We start from the raw sequence: 16,990 nt of genomic DNA, 5'->3' as shown, positions 1-16,990 counted from the left end.
TTGATCTTAGAGATATGCCACTGGTGTTTTGTTCAGGAAATTTTCCCCAGAGCCCATGTGTTTAAGCATCTTCCCCACTTTTTCTTCTATTAGTTTGAGTGTATCTGTTTTTTTGTGGAGGTCCTTGATCCACTTGGACTTAAGCTTTGTACAGGGTGATAAGAATGGTTCAATTTGCATTCTTCTACATACTAACCTCCCTTCAACCATTTCTTGAAAATGCTGTCTTTTTTCTATTGGATCGTTTTAGCTCTTTTGTCAAAAATCAAGTGAGCATAGGTGTGTGGGTTCATTTCTGGTCTTCAATTCTATTCCCTTGATTTACCTGCCTGCCCCTGTATCTATACCATACAGTTTTTTTCCCACTATTGATCTGTAATACAGCTTGAGATCAGGGATAATGGGTGATTCTCTCAGAGGTTCTTTTATTGTTGAGGATAGTTTTCCCTATCCTGGGTTTTTTGTTATTCCAAATGAATTAGCAAATTGCTCTTTCTAACTCTATGAAGAATTGAGTTGGAATTTGGATAGGAATTGCATTGAATCTGTAGATTGCTTTTGGCTAGAAGGCCATCTTTACTATATTAATCCTGCCAATCCATGAGCATGGGAGGTTTTTCCATCTTCTGAGATCTTCATCGATTTCTTTCTTCAGAGACTTGAAGTTCTTGTCATACAAATTTTTCACTTGGTTAGAGTTACACCAAGGTATTTTATTTTGTTTGTTACTATTTTGAAGGGTGTCATTTCCCAAGTTTCCTTCTTAGCCTGTTTACCCTTTGAGTAGGGAAGCCTACTGATGTGTTTGAATTAATTTTATATCTAACCACTTTCCTGAAGTTGTTTATCAGGTTTATGAGTTCACTGGTGGAATTTTTGGGGTCACTTAAGTTTATTATCATATCACCTGAATATAGTGATGTTTTCTAATGAAGGCACTTAAAGCTATAAATTTCTTTCATTGAGTTGCTTTTTGTGTATTTAAGAAGTTTTGTTGTATCTTCTTTTCCTCTTTTCCTTTTACTGAAAATAAATTTTTTCGTGTGCATTATATCCTGCCTATAGTTCTCCCTCTCTTTACTCCTCTTAGCTCCTGCCCTAGTAGCCCTCCATTATGGATCCATTCCTTTTTGGTTTGTCATTAGAAAAGAACAGGCTTCTAAGCTTATTCTAGGGAGATTTCCAGAGCAATACTGCCAATGAAAAGTGTATATGTAGACTTCCTTATAGCCACAGTGGGATTTTCTTCCTGATATCTCAGCCCTCGTTTGAACCTTCATTTTTTTTGTTTTTTTCACTTTTTATTAATCATTTTATTCATTTACATTTCAAGTGATATCCCCCTTCCCAGTTTTCCCTCCACAAACTCCCCATCCCATTCCGCCTGCCCTTTGCATGTATGAACTTGCTGCTCCACCCACTCACTCACTCCTGCCTCACCTTTCTGGGGTCCTCCTCTGCTGGAGCATCAAGCCTCCACAGGACCATGGGCCTCTCCTTCTCTTGATGCCAGATAAGGCCGTAATTGTGTTAATATCTACAGAGTTAGCAATCATTTTATTGGGTTAAAAAAAGTATATCTATAACATTTATCACCAAATATAAAATAGCTGCCAGGCTAGGGTGATAGGGTAGCACAGGTTAGTACAGATATACAAGATGAGTCAGCCTTTTCTTCCTCTGCAATGCCTATGTATAGATATATACTGTGCTGAAGTGCCTATAATGTAATATTCAAAATCATTACTTTTGAATTAATTATATTTTAATCACTATAGTGTTTTTAAGTGAGCATGTAACATAGGTTTCAAAATGTTTTCATAAGTATATTATTTTTACTACTATTCTCTCCTCATAATCCATACCATACCTCCATCTCCTATCACTCATCCAATTCCTTCTCCTCAATAGCCACACTTCTGAGGAAAAGACTATCACAAACCAACTTTTAATTTTGTGACTTGGTATCATTAATTTGCCCACACTGCACTAAAACGCTCTCTGCAGCCCAGAAAGGGTTTGCACTTGTGATTATCCTGCCTCAGACTCCCAAGTATATGGTATTGCAGCTTTTTATTACTATATCTTATTCATGGTACAAAAAAACTAGAATAAGTGAGATATTTGAAAAATGAGTATATCATTTAGCAGAGAAAAGAAGTACCTAGAAATTAGGTAAAGTTGATTAGAGCAAAACATTTGCCATGTGTCCTGTTATATAAAGAGCTCCTGATAACTCTCAGTTGTTTCTCTCCCTAGCCAATCTGGATCATAGGGTGAGAATTTCTTTAACTTCTTCCTAGGTACCTCAGGAGGAAACCTATTGACTTACTTGTTGGAGTAGAAGACCCAGGATTTAGCAAGAGCTGATATGATGATGTAGAGTGAAAAAGAGCTCTTTAAACCTGTTACCATCTCTGTAGAATGCTGACCCTAAAGACAGTCTTCAGAATTACATTTAATCACCTTATTCCCATGAGACAGGTTGATTAGAACAGGAGCTCTGGCTTTGTAAAAAGTTTTTGTAAAGTAGGTCCCACATGAAAATGCTCAAAAGTAGCCTTCATTGTGAAAAGCAACAAAGGAGTTCCATGCTGAAGGTGCTCATACCATCTGTTTCTTCCTTAATCAGTTGTCTACTACTCCAGCAGAGTGTTTACACTCTTTATTATCATTTCTATATCAGTCATGCCTTGAGATCAGAAGGGTAGGCATCAAACATGTGGAAAACGCAGTCACCACCACCAAACTCAAAGAGATGCTCATGTTGTAGGGTGCTCAGAAAACAGAAGACTCAACAAAAGAGGTTTCTACTTTCTATAGCCAGAATGAGGCTGGATACTGTAGTGTACCTAAACAGCGGAAGAACCTTCCACCATCCACCAATACTGGAGTCACTTTTTGCTTTCGATCCACAATTGTGTCAGTAATGACAGTAACAGAACGGAAAGCTTTTATGAGATCTCAAATTACTGCTTATTTTCTATATCAGGAACATCTATACCAAATGGTGACTTTGATTTTGCAGTTTGTAATCCACAACTACAATATGAAAAGCTCAGTACCAAGGAAGTTATGACGAAGGTTATCACCAAGAAATATGAAAAAGACTTTCCTCTGAGAAGCTGGAAGATGCCTTTGTAGTGGAAGTGAGGGAAGTCAGCTCCAGTCAGTCCTCATACGACCTCATCAGCACGCTGAAGCTCCCCAACAATGGGAGGATCCGTGCTGGTAAAGGCTTACCCAAGACCGGTTTCCTGATGAGTATACTGGGTATCATCTTCATTCAAGGCAACAGCACCAGTGAAGAAGACATGTGGAAAATCCTGAAGAAGAAGCAAATCTATCCATGGAAGAAGCACCGCGTCTTTGGTGAGCCCCGGAAGCTCATGACCCAGTATTTGGTGAAGTTGAAGTACCTGGAGTACCGGCAGGTGGCCCACAGTGATCCTCCACGCTATGAGTTCCTGTGGGGTCACCAAGCCCATGCTGAAACAAGCAAGATAAAAGTCATGCAGGTTTTGGCTAAAATCAACAAAACCACCCTTGGTCCCTTATCAGGATTTGTGAAGAAGCTTTGAGAGATGAGCAAGTGAATGCCTGAATCACATATGAAACCAATTCTGTCACTACTGCTACAGCTAGAGCTGCCATCACTATATGAAAATATCTGATTACTCAGAGGGGAACATAGCTTCACAATAGGGGTTATTTTGAAGATATAAAACAACCCATACTAAGTGGAATAATATATAATAGAGAGAAAATTGAAATTAAAAATAATGATTAAATCATGCATCTTGTATTTTTCAGCCTCTTCTTTGGTTCTAAAATACTTTTATAAAGGGAAAGCAAATAAAAATAATTACAAATTAATTTCTCTGTATAGAGAAATGTCTTAAGATCATGATCACTGACCATTTAAAAGGAAAATTAAAATGGAGCTGGTATTTTGCTTAGTTACAATTCCCCCTAACATTGCAGTGCTTTTTCCTTGTGATGTTCCCATATGTACTGCTTTCATCATTGGTGTCTCAGTTGGTGGCCATTTCTTCACCTCCTACTGATCCCTGGCACTCATTTTCTTCACCATAAAATCTTCCTTGTATACATTGTTTAATTTCCCTTGTTGACATCATATTTCTCAAGTATTCATACTATTGAAATCAAATTGGGAAGCTTTGTAACCCAGAACTGGGTAAAATGGCATTGGAGTAGATATTTCTTTTATGATGTATGTATAGTTATTAAGGATTTCATGAACTTTGTTTTTAGAAAATGTAATACTGTGAATGACACTATCAGTCAGAAGAGGAGTGGAAAATAATTGTGTCAGCTGCAGTGTTAGGTAAATGTAAATTCTCAAAGGCAAGTCCATTTAGAAAAATGACATGTTCATTAGTGAGACTAAAATTTAAATTCAGTAATATATCACGGAGGTGTAGAGCTATGTACATAATCAACAAGACAAGTCTTTTAAACCAGTAGTCTTTTTGAGTTCTCTATTCTGCCATATTCACAGACTATATTCTGTTTTTTAGAACAAGCAACTTTAACTTCTGATTATTATCTGTTTTGCAATATATTCTCTCATTTCCACTTCCAAATAAGAATAGTAAAAGACCCCAGATTTATCAGCAAAAACAGTTTATTGGTTAATTGGTTCCTGTTTTATCAGAAATCTTTTAGGTTTCATTGAATTGCCATATAAATAAAAACATGTTTAAGAAACATTGTATTTTATAATGTTTAATTTAAGGTTTTTTATTTGTATAAATATCATCTTACTACATCACCCAGGCTGGACTCTTCTTATTGTACCATGTTATGACTGCTTGTAAGTGATTTCATCACCTAGATTAAAGTCCTGAACATTTTTACCTAGAGCAATGATGGCATTTTTTGTTTCCTAATATGTATGAGGAAGTTCTAGAAGATCAGAAAAATGGGAAACAGAGCTAAAGTGGACTGTGATTGTAGCCATTCCAGGGTTGACTCATAGGTTCTGTCTAGCAGCTCTTTCTAGGGGCTTCACTTCTTATTTGCAGAGAATATTAGCTCTATGGTAAAAGTTAAAGTACTTATTTACAAATAAAAGTTAGTCTTCTAAATAATGTATAATTCATTACATAGAGAGGTAAAATGTATCTCCTCTTCTTTTATGGCCAAAGATTCCATGGAACCTTTATACTGATTGGTCCCAAGTAGGGTAAGGGGATTGGTGGATGGGTGGTGAACAGGGGAATTTCAGAACACTGACATAACATTTCATGAGTTTTATAATTTTTTGGTTTATTGGTAGCATTCTTCAGTGTCAGCCACAAAAACTTAATTGAGCTCACACATAGGTGCAGGAAGGATTGCCAGGTGGCCACTTCTGGCTCAAGATATTTTTGATATAACAGTTCATATGGACTTTGACTTGATGGGTCCTACAGAAGGCTTTGTGGAATTTTGTGTGTTTAACAAACATCATAAATAACATTCAGAACATACAGAACAAACCAGGATTTGTGGTCAGCATGTCCTTGAGCCAATTCACTTCTCTGTCAATGACTGACAGGCATGTTACAGTAACAATATGAAATAGCTGGCAGGCATGGAACAAAATGGCTATAGCAATTCTGGGAGGGGTATCAGACCATAACATACCTCCATTTTTGAGTTGTCCCAATGAGTCAAATCATTGACTCATTTTTTTTTGTTCTCTGAGACATGGGGGACACACCGTTATATCAGCCTTCGTTGGCTTAAATAATTGAAATTTTGATCTCCCTTAGTAAGTGTTGCTGCTTCATGTTGGCAGACCTGGCTATGCTCATGCTTATTACCAGAGGTACTCTTGGACCAAAAGTGCTAATTATGTCACTTACACATTGTCTAATTGGGAGCAGAAATCTCTCTTTCCTCTTCTAGGTTGTGCTAATACCATTTCCATAAGGACTGTTATTGCTCTGAACAGTTGGCCCTACCCAAAACACACCCTCTGTTTTCCTGTACTATCCCATTTATACACACACACACACACACACACACACACACACACACACACACACACATCTATTTATCTATCTATCTATCTATCTATCTATCTATCTATCTATCTATCTATCTATATGTATATGTATATACATATATACATATAATCTTAATGTGAATGTGGTTGATTTTTTTCTAGTGTTTGAGTGTCTCTCAAGACTCTCTATCTAAATATAATTATCCTTACCAGTTACCTAGAAAGCTAATGTTTCATAACCTCACATAAGAGAAAAATACTTATTATGTCTTTAAAATTAGGATCTCCACTGAGGGAGATCTAAATTATCTAAAGGGTGGCCAAACTATTTTCCATATTCTGGATCCCATACCCAAAAGACCCAGAGAATGAAGGAGCATATATGTTTGCAGTCTTTGGACACCTATTCCATCTTGGCCCAAATAATTTTCATAAATCAAAGGTAAGTTTGGATAAACATAGGCAATGATATTAGTAATTAGCACAGCTTACATTGTGTCCCATAAGTTTGGGTATGTTGTACCTTCATTTTCATTAAATTCTAAGAAGTCTTTAATTTCTTTCTTTATTTCTTCCTTGACCAAGTTATCATTGAGTAGAGCATTGTTCAACTTCTATGTATATGTGGGCGTTCTTCCCTTATTGTTATTGAAGACCAGCTTTAGCCCATGGTGGTCTGATAGCACGCATGGGATTATTTCTCTCTTTCTGTACCTGTTGAGGCCTGTTTTATGACTGATTATATGGTCAATTTTGGAGAAAGTACCATGAAGTTGTGAGAAGAATGTATATCTTTTTGTTTTAGGTTAGAATGTTCTATAAATATCTGTTAAGTCCATTTGGCTCATGGCTTTTCTTAGTCTGTCTACATCTCTGTTTAATTTCTCTTTCTATGACTTGTCCATTGAAGACAGTGGGGTGTTGAAATCTCCTACTATTATTGTGTGTGGTGCAATGTGTGTTTTGAGCTTCAGTAAGGTTTCTTTTATGTATGTAGGTGCCCTTGTATTTGGAGCATAGATATTTAGGATTAAAAGTTCATCTTGGTGGATTTTTCCTTTGACAAATATGAAGTGTCCTTCCTTATCTTTTTTGATGACTTTTAGTTGAAAATTGATTTTTATTCGATAATAGAATGGCCACTCAAGCTTGCTTCTTCAGACCATTTGCTTGGAAAATTGTTTTCCAGCCTTTCAGTCTGAGGGAGTGTCTGTCTTTGTCTCTGAGGTGTGTTTCTTGTAGACAGCAGAATGCAGGGTCCTCATTGCATATTAAGTTTGTTAGTCTATGTCTTTTTATTGGGGAATTGAATCCTTTGATGTTGAGAGATATTAAGGAATAGTGATTGTTGCTTCCTGTTATCTTCGTATTTGGATGTGAGATTATGTTTGTGTGCTTTTCTTCTCTCTGTTTTGTTGCCAAAATGATTAGTTTCTTGCTTTTACTAGGGTGTAGCTTGCCTCCCATACATATACAGCCACCAAACTAGATAAGATGGATGAAGCAAAGAAGTGCAGGCTCACAGGAACCAGATGTAGATCTCTCCTGAGAGACACAGCCAGAATACGGCAAGTACATAGGCGAATGCCAGCAGCAAACCACTGAACTGAAAACGGGAACCCCATTGAAGGAATCAGAGAAAGGACTGAAAGAACTTGAAGGGACTTGAAACCCCATATGAACAATGCCAACCAATCAGAGCTTCCAGGGAGTGAGCCACTACCCAAAGACTGACATAGACTGACCCTGGGCTCCAACTGAATACATAGCAGAGAATAACCTTGTTGGGGCACCAGTGGAAGGGGAAGCCATTAGTCCTGCCAAGGCTGGATCCTCAGTAAACGGGGTTCTTTGGGGGAGGGTGGTAATGGGGGAGGATGGGGAGGGGATCACCCATGTAGAAGGAGAAGGGGAGGGGTTAGGGGGATGTTGGCCCAGAAACCAGGAAAGGGAATAACAATTGAAATGTAAATAAGAAACACCCAAGTTAATAGAGATGAAAAAAATTAGGCCCCTGTTTGTGGTTCTAACCAAATTCATATGTGTTGTACTGAGGCATATGCCATGGTATTTGGGTGAGGTCCTCACCTGTGTCTTTGATTTTTGCAGACCTCCTGGGAGGCAAGCAGACTAAAGGTATGGGTCTAATATCTGTCTAATACTTGTCTAATATCTGGCCTGGGTAGGAAGCTGGCTGGAAGAAGAGCCAATTTTTATATCTTGAATCACTTTTCTATTTATACTTTGCATTTATACCTATACAAGCATTTTCTTAAGCTCTTCAACATTTATAACTTGCTTTTACCAACTTTAATCATCTTTAATCTGAAGAATTTTTGTTTCCAAATCATTGTGTTTATCATCATCCAAGTTCATTTACATCCTTTAACCTTCATCACTTGCATTTATCAATCTGAAATATTTTTCATAAACATTTTTCTTAGACCTTAAATAAAGTTAAAATTTTATGTTTTTAATCCAATTATTACTGTGAGATACAGGCAGTTGATTATTGAGAGCACTCATTTAATGCGAAATTTGTGAGCAAAGCAAATCTGTTTGCCCTTTTTTTCATCTTTATTAAATTGGGTGTTTCTTATTTACATTTCAAATGTTATTCCCCTTCCCACTTTCCAGGCCAACAACCCCCTAACCCCTCCCCCACTCCCTCTACATGGGTGATCCCCTCCCCATCCTCCCCCATTACGACCCTCCCCCAAAGAATCCTATTCACTGGGGGTCCAACCTTGGCAGAACTAAGGCCTTGCCCTTCCACCAGTGCCCCAACAAGGCTATTCTCTGCTATATATGCATTTGGAGCCTAGGGTCAGTTTATGTCAGCCTTTGGGTAGTGGTTTAGTCCCTGGAAGCTCTGGTTGCTTGGCATTGTTGTTCATATGGGGTCTCAAGCCCCTTCAGCTCTTTCAGTCCTTTCTCTGATTCTTTAAACGAGTGTCCCGTTCTCAGTTCAGTGGTTTGCTGCTGGCATTCGCCTATGTATTTGCTGTTTTCTGGCTGTGTCTCTCAGGAGAGATCTACATCTGGTTCCTGTGAGCCTGCACTTTTTTGCTTCATCCATCTTATTTAATTGGGTGGCTGTATATGTATGGGCCACATATGGGGCAGGCTCTCAATGGGTGTTCCTTCTGACTCTGTTTTAAACTTTCCCTTCCTATTCCCTGCCAAGGGTATTCTTGTTCCCCATTTAAAGAAGGAGTGAAGCATTCACATTTTGATCATCCCTCTTGAGTTTCATGTGTTCTGTGCATCTAGGGCAATTCAAGCATTTGGTCTAATAGCCACTTATCAATGATTGCATACCATGTGTGTTTTTCTGTGATAGGGTTACCTCACTCAGGATGATATTTTCCAGTTCCAACTATTTGCCTATGAATCTCATAAAGTCATTGTTTTTGATAGCTGCGTAATATTACATTGTGTAGATGTACCACATTTTCTGTATATATTCCTCTGTTGAAGCGCATCTGGGTTCTTTCCAGCTTCTGCCTATTATAAATAAGGCTGCTATGAACATAGTGGAGTATGTGTCTTTGTTATATTTTGGGGAATCTTTTGGGTATATGCCTAAGAGAGGTATAGCTGGATCCTCAGGCAGTTCAATGTCCAATTTTCTGAGGAACCTCCAGACTGATTTCCAGAATTGTTGTGCCACTCTGCAATCCCACCAACAATGGAGGAGTGTTCCTCTTTTTCCACATCCTCCACAGCATTTGCTGTCACCTGATTTTTTGATCTTAGCCATTCTCACTGGTGTGAGGTGGAATTTCAGGTTGTTTTGATTTGCATTTCCCTTATGACTAAAGATGTTGAACAGTTTTTTTAGGTGCTTCTTGGTCATTCGATATTCTTCAGCTGTAAATTCTATGTTTAGCTTTGAACCCCATTTTTTTTTGATTCTTTTTTTCGGAGCTGGGGACCGAACCCAGGGCCTTGCGCTTCCTAGGTAAGCGCTCTACCACTGAGCTAAATCCCCAGCCCCTCTGAACCCCATTTTTAATAGGGTTATTTGTCTCCCTGCAGTCTAGTTTTGTGAGTTCTTTGTATATTTTGGATATAAGCCCTCTATCTATTGTAGGATTGGTAAAGATCTTTTTCCAATTCGTTGGTTGCCCTTTTGTCCTAAAAAGTGTCCTTTGACTTGCAGAAGCTTTGTAGTTTTATGAGATCCCATTTGTCATTTCTTGATCTTAGAGCATAAGCTATTGGTGTTTTGTTCAGGAAATTTTCTCCAGTGCCCATGTGTTTGAGATTCTTTCCCACTTTTTTTCTATTACCTTGAGTGTATCTTGTTAGATGTTGAGGTTCTTGATCCACTTGGACTTAAGCTTTGTACATGGTCGTAAGTATGGTTTGACCTGCATTCTTCTACATGCTGACCTCCAGGTGAACCAGCACCATTTGCTGAAAATGCTATCTTTTTTCCATTTTATGGCTTTGGCTCCTTTGTCAAAAATCAAGTGACCATAGGTGTATGGGTTCATTTCTGGGTCTTCAATTCTGTTCCATTGGTCTATCTGTCTGTCTCTGTACCAATACGATGCAGTTTTTATCATTATTGCTCTGTAATACTGCTTGAGTTCAGGGATAGTGATTCCCCCAGAAGTCCTTTTATTGGTGAGGATAGTTTTAGCTATCCTGGGTTTTTTGTTATTCCAGATGAATTTGGAAAGTGTTCTGTCTAACTCTTTGAAGAAATGGATTGTCCAGGCTCCCTAGACAGAGTGATATTTAAGATAAACATCAGTTTTGTTGCTTCATTGCAACCATATCATCTGAAGAAAGAGGTTATAGAGGCCAAGGAGAGGGCACATGGTAAAGTTGAGTAGGGTTCCAGAAATTGAGGACACCTTGGAACAGGTTAGCTTCCATTTTTTTTTGTAGTGTGGTTGGAGTGACACAGTGTTTGACAAGAGGAAGTTGAAACAGGTGCAAGAGTAAAGGGTCAAGATTTGAGTGCACATAATTGAGGGTGTTGTCTAGCTAGAAGGTGCTGTGAGGTAGGGACCGTAGTAGATAACTCCTAGTGATATGACAATAGTAAAATACAGGAGAGTTAGAAATAGCTTCTCCTTCTAATTCCAGGTGTTGGGGTCTGTAGATTGCAGGCCCAATAGGAAGAAAAGGGCAACTCTGTATCCAGACTACAGAGGTTACTGAACATCCCTGAGGAGAAAGAGGAAGATATACAGGCAGAAGGAGAAAAAATGGATTTGGTCTGGTGTATACTTGATGGACATCTCCCGGAGCCAAAACTGTTTGAAAGCATATATGAGGGAGTCCTAGTTTATGACAACAGGACAGAATAATAAAGAAATTTATTTGACTTGGGGCACAAGTCATGAAGATCCTTTGCAGGTAGAGTTTCTTGAGCATTTATGTCTTTGATGATAAGAGATATTTTGCAGTTGTGTTATAAACACATGGAGCTGTGTTAGGATGAGAGTCACTTGGTGCTTAGTGGAACATTTTGTTAGGGTATTGAGAGAAGTCTGACTATTTTAAGTATAGTGGGTTCAGTAAGTAAAGTATTTATAATAGAGGTTAAAAACATAAGTATGGGATAAGATAAAGATGAAAGAAGTGGGCAAGTGGGGGAGTCAGAGTGGGAGGAAATTAAAAAAGAAAACATAAGGAGAGGCTTGAAGTTGAAGGTTATTTTGGAACACATCTAAAACCCAGCTAAAATTTGTTGGTGTGGAAGCAGCCTCATTCACAGAAACCATAAATTCTATCTTTACTAGTAGCAAGATTTAAATTTTAAGTTCTATAGCAGCCAAAGAATTGAGTTGGTCTTGCAGGATATCAAGCTGAGCTGAAAAGGATTTCTGAGAGCAGACAATTCAGAAAAGTTAAGTGATGTAGAAAAGGCTTTGGTTCAGATGATTTAGTTGAGCCCTAAAAACATACTGAAAATGGCAAGAAGAAGGAGTTGGATAGACCCTTCAGAGGTCATCTAAATTAATTTCAGGGGTTTAGGGCACCAAAGTATATTAACTGCTTCGATCTGACAAAAGGGGTGATGTAGAAAGGACAACAGTTACAGTGCCTCAAGGAAGCATCTATCCAAGTGATCACCACAAAATTTAACAGATGACAAAGATCCAGAATTTAAGTCAGGAGGTAATAACTATACAACCTTGTGGGGAACATTAATGAGACAAAATTAATGAGGAAAAATTTTACACTAAGATTAACATAAATTATGTTTAGGAAGGTTAAATGCAATTATATAATGGTCAGGGACATATACCAGATTTCCGTAGAAAGACAAGTTAAATGCAATTAGCTGTTAGTTAAATCAAATTCCAACATAAGTGAAAAAGCTTTGTAAAAGAAGTTAATTTTGTCTCCCTCCCAAATTGGATTGAGGCTTCCCAATTTGGGCCCTTCAGCTTGTTAACCATTTTGAGTTCTGTGGATTGTATCTTGTATATTTTGTACTTTTTTTTTGCTAATATTCACATACCATGAGTACATACCATGCATATCTTTTTTGGGACTGAGTTACCTCATTCAGGATAATATTTTCTAGTTGCATCCATTTACTTGCAAAACTCAGGATTTCCTCATTCTTAACAGCTGAGTAGTATTCCATTGTGTAAGTGAACCATATTTTCTGTATCCATTCTGCTGTGAGACATCTGGGTTGTTTGGAGCTTCTGGCTATCATACACAAGTCTACTATGAACATAGTTAAACACTTGTCCCTTTGGCATGGTAGGGCGTCTTTTGAGTATATTCCCAAGAATAGTATAGCTGGGTCTTCATGTAAATGTATTTCCAATTTTCTGAGGAATCTCCAAATTGATTTCCAGACTGGTTGTACCACCTTGCAATACCACCAGCATTGGAGGAGTGTTCCTCTTCCTCTACATCCTTGCCAACATGTGCTGTCACCTGAGGTTTCATTTCTTATTGGTGTAATTTGTAATCTCAGGGTCATTTTGATTTTCATTTTCCTGGTGACTAATGGTTTTGAACATTTCTTTAAGCACCTTCCCACTTTTCGAGATTCCTCTGTTGTGGATTCTGTTTAGTTCTATACCATATTTTTTGAATAGGTTGTTTGGTTTATTGGTGATTAGCTTCTTTTGTTCTTTATATATTTATATATTTTATTATTTATTTATATATTATATATTTTGGATATCATCCCTCTATTGGATGTGGGTTTAGTGAAGATGTTTTTCCCAATCTGTAGGTTGCTGATTTGTCCTATTGGGTATATCCTTTGCCTTACAAATCTTTCCAGTTTCATGAGGTCCCAGTTATCAATTCTTGACCTTAGAGCATGAACCCTTGGAGTTCTGTTTAGGAAATTTCCCCCTGTGCCAGTGAGTTTGAGGCCCTTTTCCCACTTTCTGTTCTATTAGATTCAGTATATCTAGTTTTATGCTGAAGTTCCTTAATCCCACATCTGAGGGAGAAGAGAGCAATTACAGGATGGAAAGAGGTAGTGACCTTGGTGGAAAAGTGGACAGGAAGGGGATTATGGGGAAATTATCAGGCATTTAGGGGGAGAAATGGACTGTAATTCTGAGGGCCAGCAGAAAGAATGGAAACATGCAAGCTCAGGAGGTAAGAGATGGGAGGGTTCCCTCTAGAATGTACCAAAGACCTGGGAGATGAGAATCTCTCAGGACACAAAGGCAGGGACCTTAGATGAAATGCCCAACAGTGGGGAGAGGGAACTTGTAGAGCCCACCTCCAGTAGAAAGACAGGGCATTGAGTGGAGAAATGGGGTTGCCATCCCACAGTCAAAAACCATGACCCATAATTGTTCCTGCCTGAAAGAACTGCAGGGACAAAAATGGAGAAGAGACAGAAGGAAAGGAGGTCCAGGCACAAGCCCAAATTGGGATCCAACTCAAGGGAAGGCCTGACAACCTCACACTATTACTGAGGCTATGGTGACCTCATGAAAAGGGACCTATCATGACTGTCCTTTGAAAGACTCAACAAGCAATTGAAAGAATCAGATGAAGAAATTTACACTCATGAAATGGACAGAGCATACTGACACCTGTGGTTGAATTAGAGAAAAACTGGAAGAAGCTTATGAGGAGGGCATCCCTATAAGAAGACCAGCAGTCTCAAGTAATCTTGACCCCGACGATGTCTTTGAATCATCAACCAGGCAGCTTGCAGCAGCTGATATGAGGCCCCCAACACATATACAGCAGAGGACTGCCTGCCTGGTCTGGCCTTAGTCAGAGGAGATACACCTAACCCTCAAGAGACTGGAGGCCCAAGGGAGTGGGGAGGCCTGAAAGGGTGGTGTTGAGGCATGTGGACATCCTTGTGACAATGGGTGGAGGAGATATGAGATGTGAAACAGTCAGAGGGTGGACCAGGAGGGGATTAAAGTTTGGACTGTAACAAAAAAGATTAAATAAATAAATAAATAAATAAATAAATAACAAATAAATAATTTATTTAAAATAATTTAAAAGCAGCATCTAACTGAAAATTTAAAAGAGACATATCATCTTATTGTGTCACTATTATTGAATTGTTTAGTAAAGTTTCCAAAGACAGAGATAATAGAAGATTCTTTTAATTGGGGAACATGGATGGTTGGGGTATAGACCATAGAATTAAGCTTTGCTCAGAGGAATATTTGAAAATCTGGGTAAAGGGCATGTCAAATTGAATTGATACACATCTTCCATACCAGTTAGGTTGTAGGCTTAGGTACAAGGTTTCTCTATTCACAGCGTTTTCATGTGTCAGTTTTGGAGATGTTGAAGACTGATTCCCATTTGCCTCTCTCTGTTACCTTGACATTTAAAGTGTGGTACAGACCCTAAGGCTGTACTAACACTTGGCAAAATAATCCATTCCTTTTTCTTGTGAAACATAAGGAGTAAGGTTTCTCTTCCTTATAGATGAAGAGGATTTCATGGTCTGCTCTGTATACCCAGTGGTGGACAGGCCTACACAGATGGAGACAGGAGTGGAAAGTTTCTGGTAAGTCTTATTTTGCCATGTATTCCTTTTTTTGTAATGAGGACTCCATTCAACTTTTTCTGATGGGATTGGGCCTCATCCAAGAGAATGATAGTATTTGAACCTGGGGATGTTCTGCTATGGAGGTATATTGTAAATTAACCCATATTATTCAAGTTTTTAATTTTTATAACTGGATTTTAAATATATATGGCTTGGGATAAACTTAAAACGTATATAAATAAATTTTAAATTTTATTTTAAACTTGTTTTGAGTTAACTTGCTTTAACTTTAAATTTGAGAACATGTGCAAAAGACTAGGTAGTAGAGCCTATACATTTGTGTCTCTCTCCAAGCTTGTCTGTCTAAACGAATTATATTTGTACCTAGCGTGGCTATAATCATAGTTTTGAGTACATTAAAATATTTGATCATTTGTAAGGGGACTGACCATTAAATTTTATGTCTTGATTATCATTAACAATTTTCAATAAATTAGTATCCCTCATGAGACTAGAATTTTATAACTTTTCCATGTTGAGATTTTGATCCTTAAATATTACATCTTTAACTTTAAATGCTTTGGCTATCAAAAAGAAAACCTATAAATCATAGATAAAGTCTATGGAGAGAATGGTAACTTTATTGCCTTGATCCTTTTATAGTATATTTTTACAAAGTACTTTATGATTCAACTTCTCCAAATGGCAAAAACTTAACAAAATTAGCAAAGACATAAGTGATTAAACATACATCTTTAATTCAGGTTTCGTTGGCTTTTATAATCTTAGGAGTTTGTAAGTCTTTGGGGGTGTTAAATTATTAAATTATCTCCTCCCTCAACCTGATGTCCCCTCATTCTCCCTATCTGATCTTGCCCACATTCTAATGAACCTAAAGTCTACCCATAGAATCAATTCTATTTCATCCTCCCAGGGACTTCATTTATCCTAACCCTAGACCTTTCCTCTATACCTACCCTCTCTGGGTCTATGGATTTTAGGTTGATTATCATTTATTTGATAGCTAATATCCACATGTAAGCTAATCATTCTATATTTATCATTCTGAGTCTAGGTTACTTCACTAATTTTGATTCCTTTTAGTTCCAGCCATTTGCCTGCAATTTTTACAATGTCTTTTTGTATAACAGCCAAGTAATATTTCATTGTGAATATATACCACATTTTTTTAAATCCATTCTTCTATTAAGGGACAGCAAGGTTGTTTTTAGTTTCTGGCAATTATGGATAAAACTGCTATGAACATAATGGAGCAAGTATCTTTGTGGTATGTTGCAATGTCCTTTGGGTATATGCCTAAGCATGGTATAGTGGGTTTTGAGGTATATTGATTACCAATTTTCTAAGTGACTGCCTTATTGATTTCCAATGTAACTGTGGAAAATTTCACTCATACCTATAATGGAGGAGTGTTCTGCTTAATACAAACTTTGCCAGTACAACTTGTCACTTACGTTATTGTTCTTACCCATTCTGACAGGTGTAAGATGGGGTCTCAAAGTAGTTTTGATATGCATTTCTTTCTTTTTTTATTAAGTTGAGTATTTCTTATTTACATTTCGAATGTTATTCCCTTTCCCGGTTTCCGGGCAAACATCCCCCTAAACCCTCTCTCTCTCCTTCTTTATGGGTGTTCCCCTCCCCATCCTCCCCCTATTACCGCCCTCCCCCCAACAATTACATTCACTGGGGGTTCAGTCTTGGCAGGACCAAGGGCTTCCCCTTCCACTGGTGCTCTTACTAGGCTATTCATTGCTACCTATGAGGTCAGAGTCCAGGGTCAGTCCATGTATAGTCTTTAGGTAGTGGCTTAGTCCCTGGAAGCTCTGGTTGCTTGGCATTGTTGTTCATAAGGGGTCTAGAGCCCCTTCAAGCTCTTTCAGTCCATTCTCTGATTCCTTCAACGGGGGTCCCGTTCTCAGTTCAGTGGTTTGCTGCTGGCATTTGCCTCTGTATTTGCTGTATTCTGGCTGTGTCTC

The 16,990-nt window shown here is 38.1% G+C and overlaps 1 pseudogene; it reads left to right on the top strand.

Annotated features, from left to right (window-relative positions):
- The first annotated feature begins 3,007 nt into the window (after positions 1–3,007).
- LOC147998238 (melanoma-associated antigen B3-like) lies at positions 3,008–3,581 on the top strand (annotated as a pseudogene).
- Positions 3,582–16,990: the final 13,409 nt, after the last annotated feature.

The sequence above is a fragment of the Rattus norvegicus genome, chromosome X, assembly GCF_021556685.1.
Source record: "Rattus norvegicus strain SHRSP/BbbUtx chromosome X, alternate assembly SHRSP_T2T, whole genome shotgun sequence".
NCBI classification, from domain to species: Eukaryota; Metazoa; Chordata; class Mammalia; order Rodentia; family Muridae; genus Rattus; species Rattus norvegicus.
Note: the sequence above shows the minus strand (reverse complement) of the source record. Positions and strands in the feature narration are given on the sequence as shown.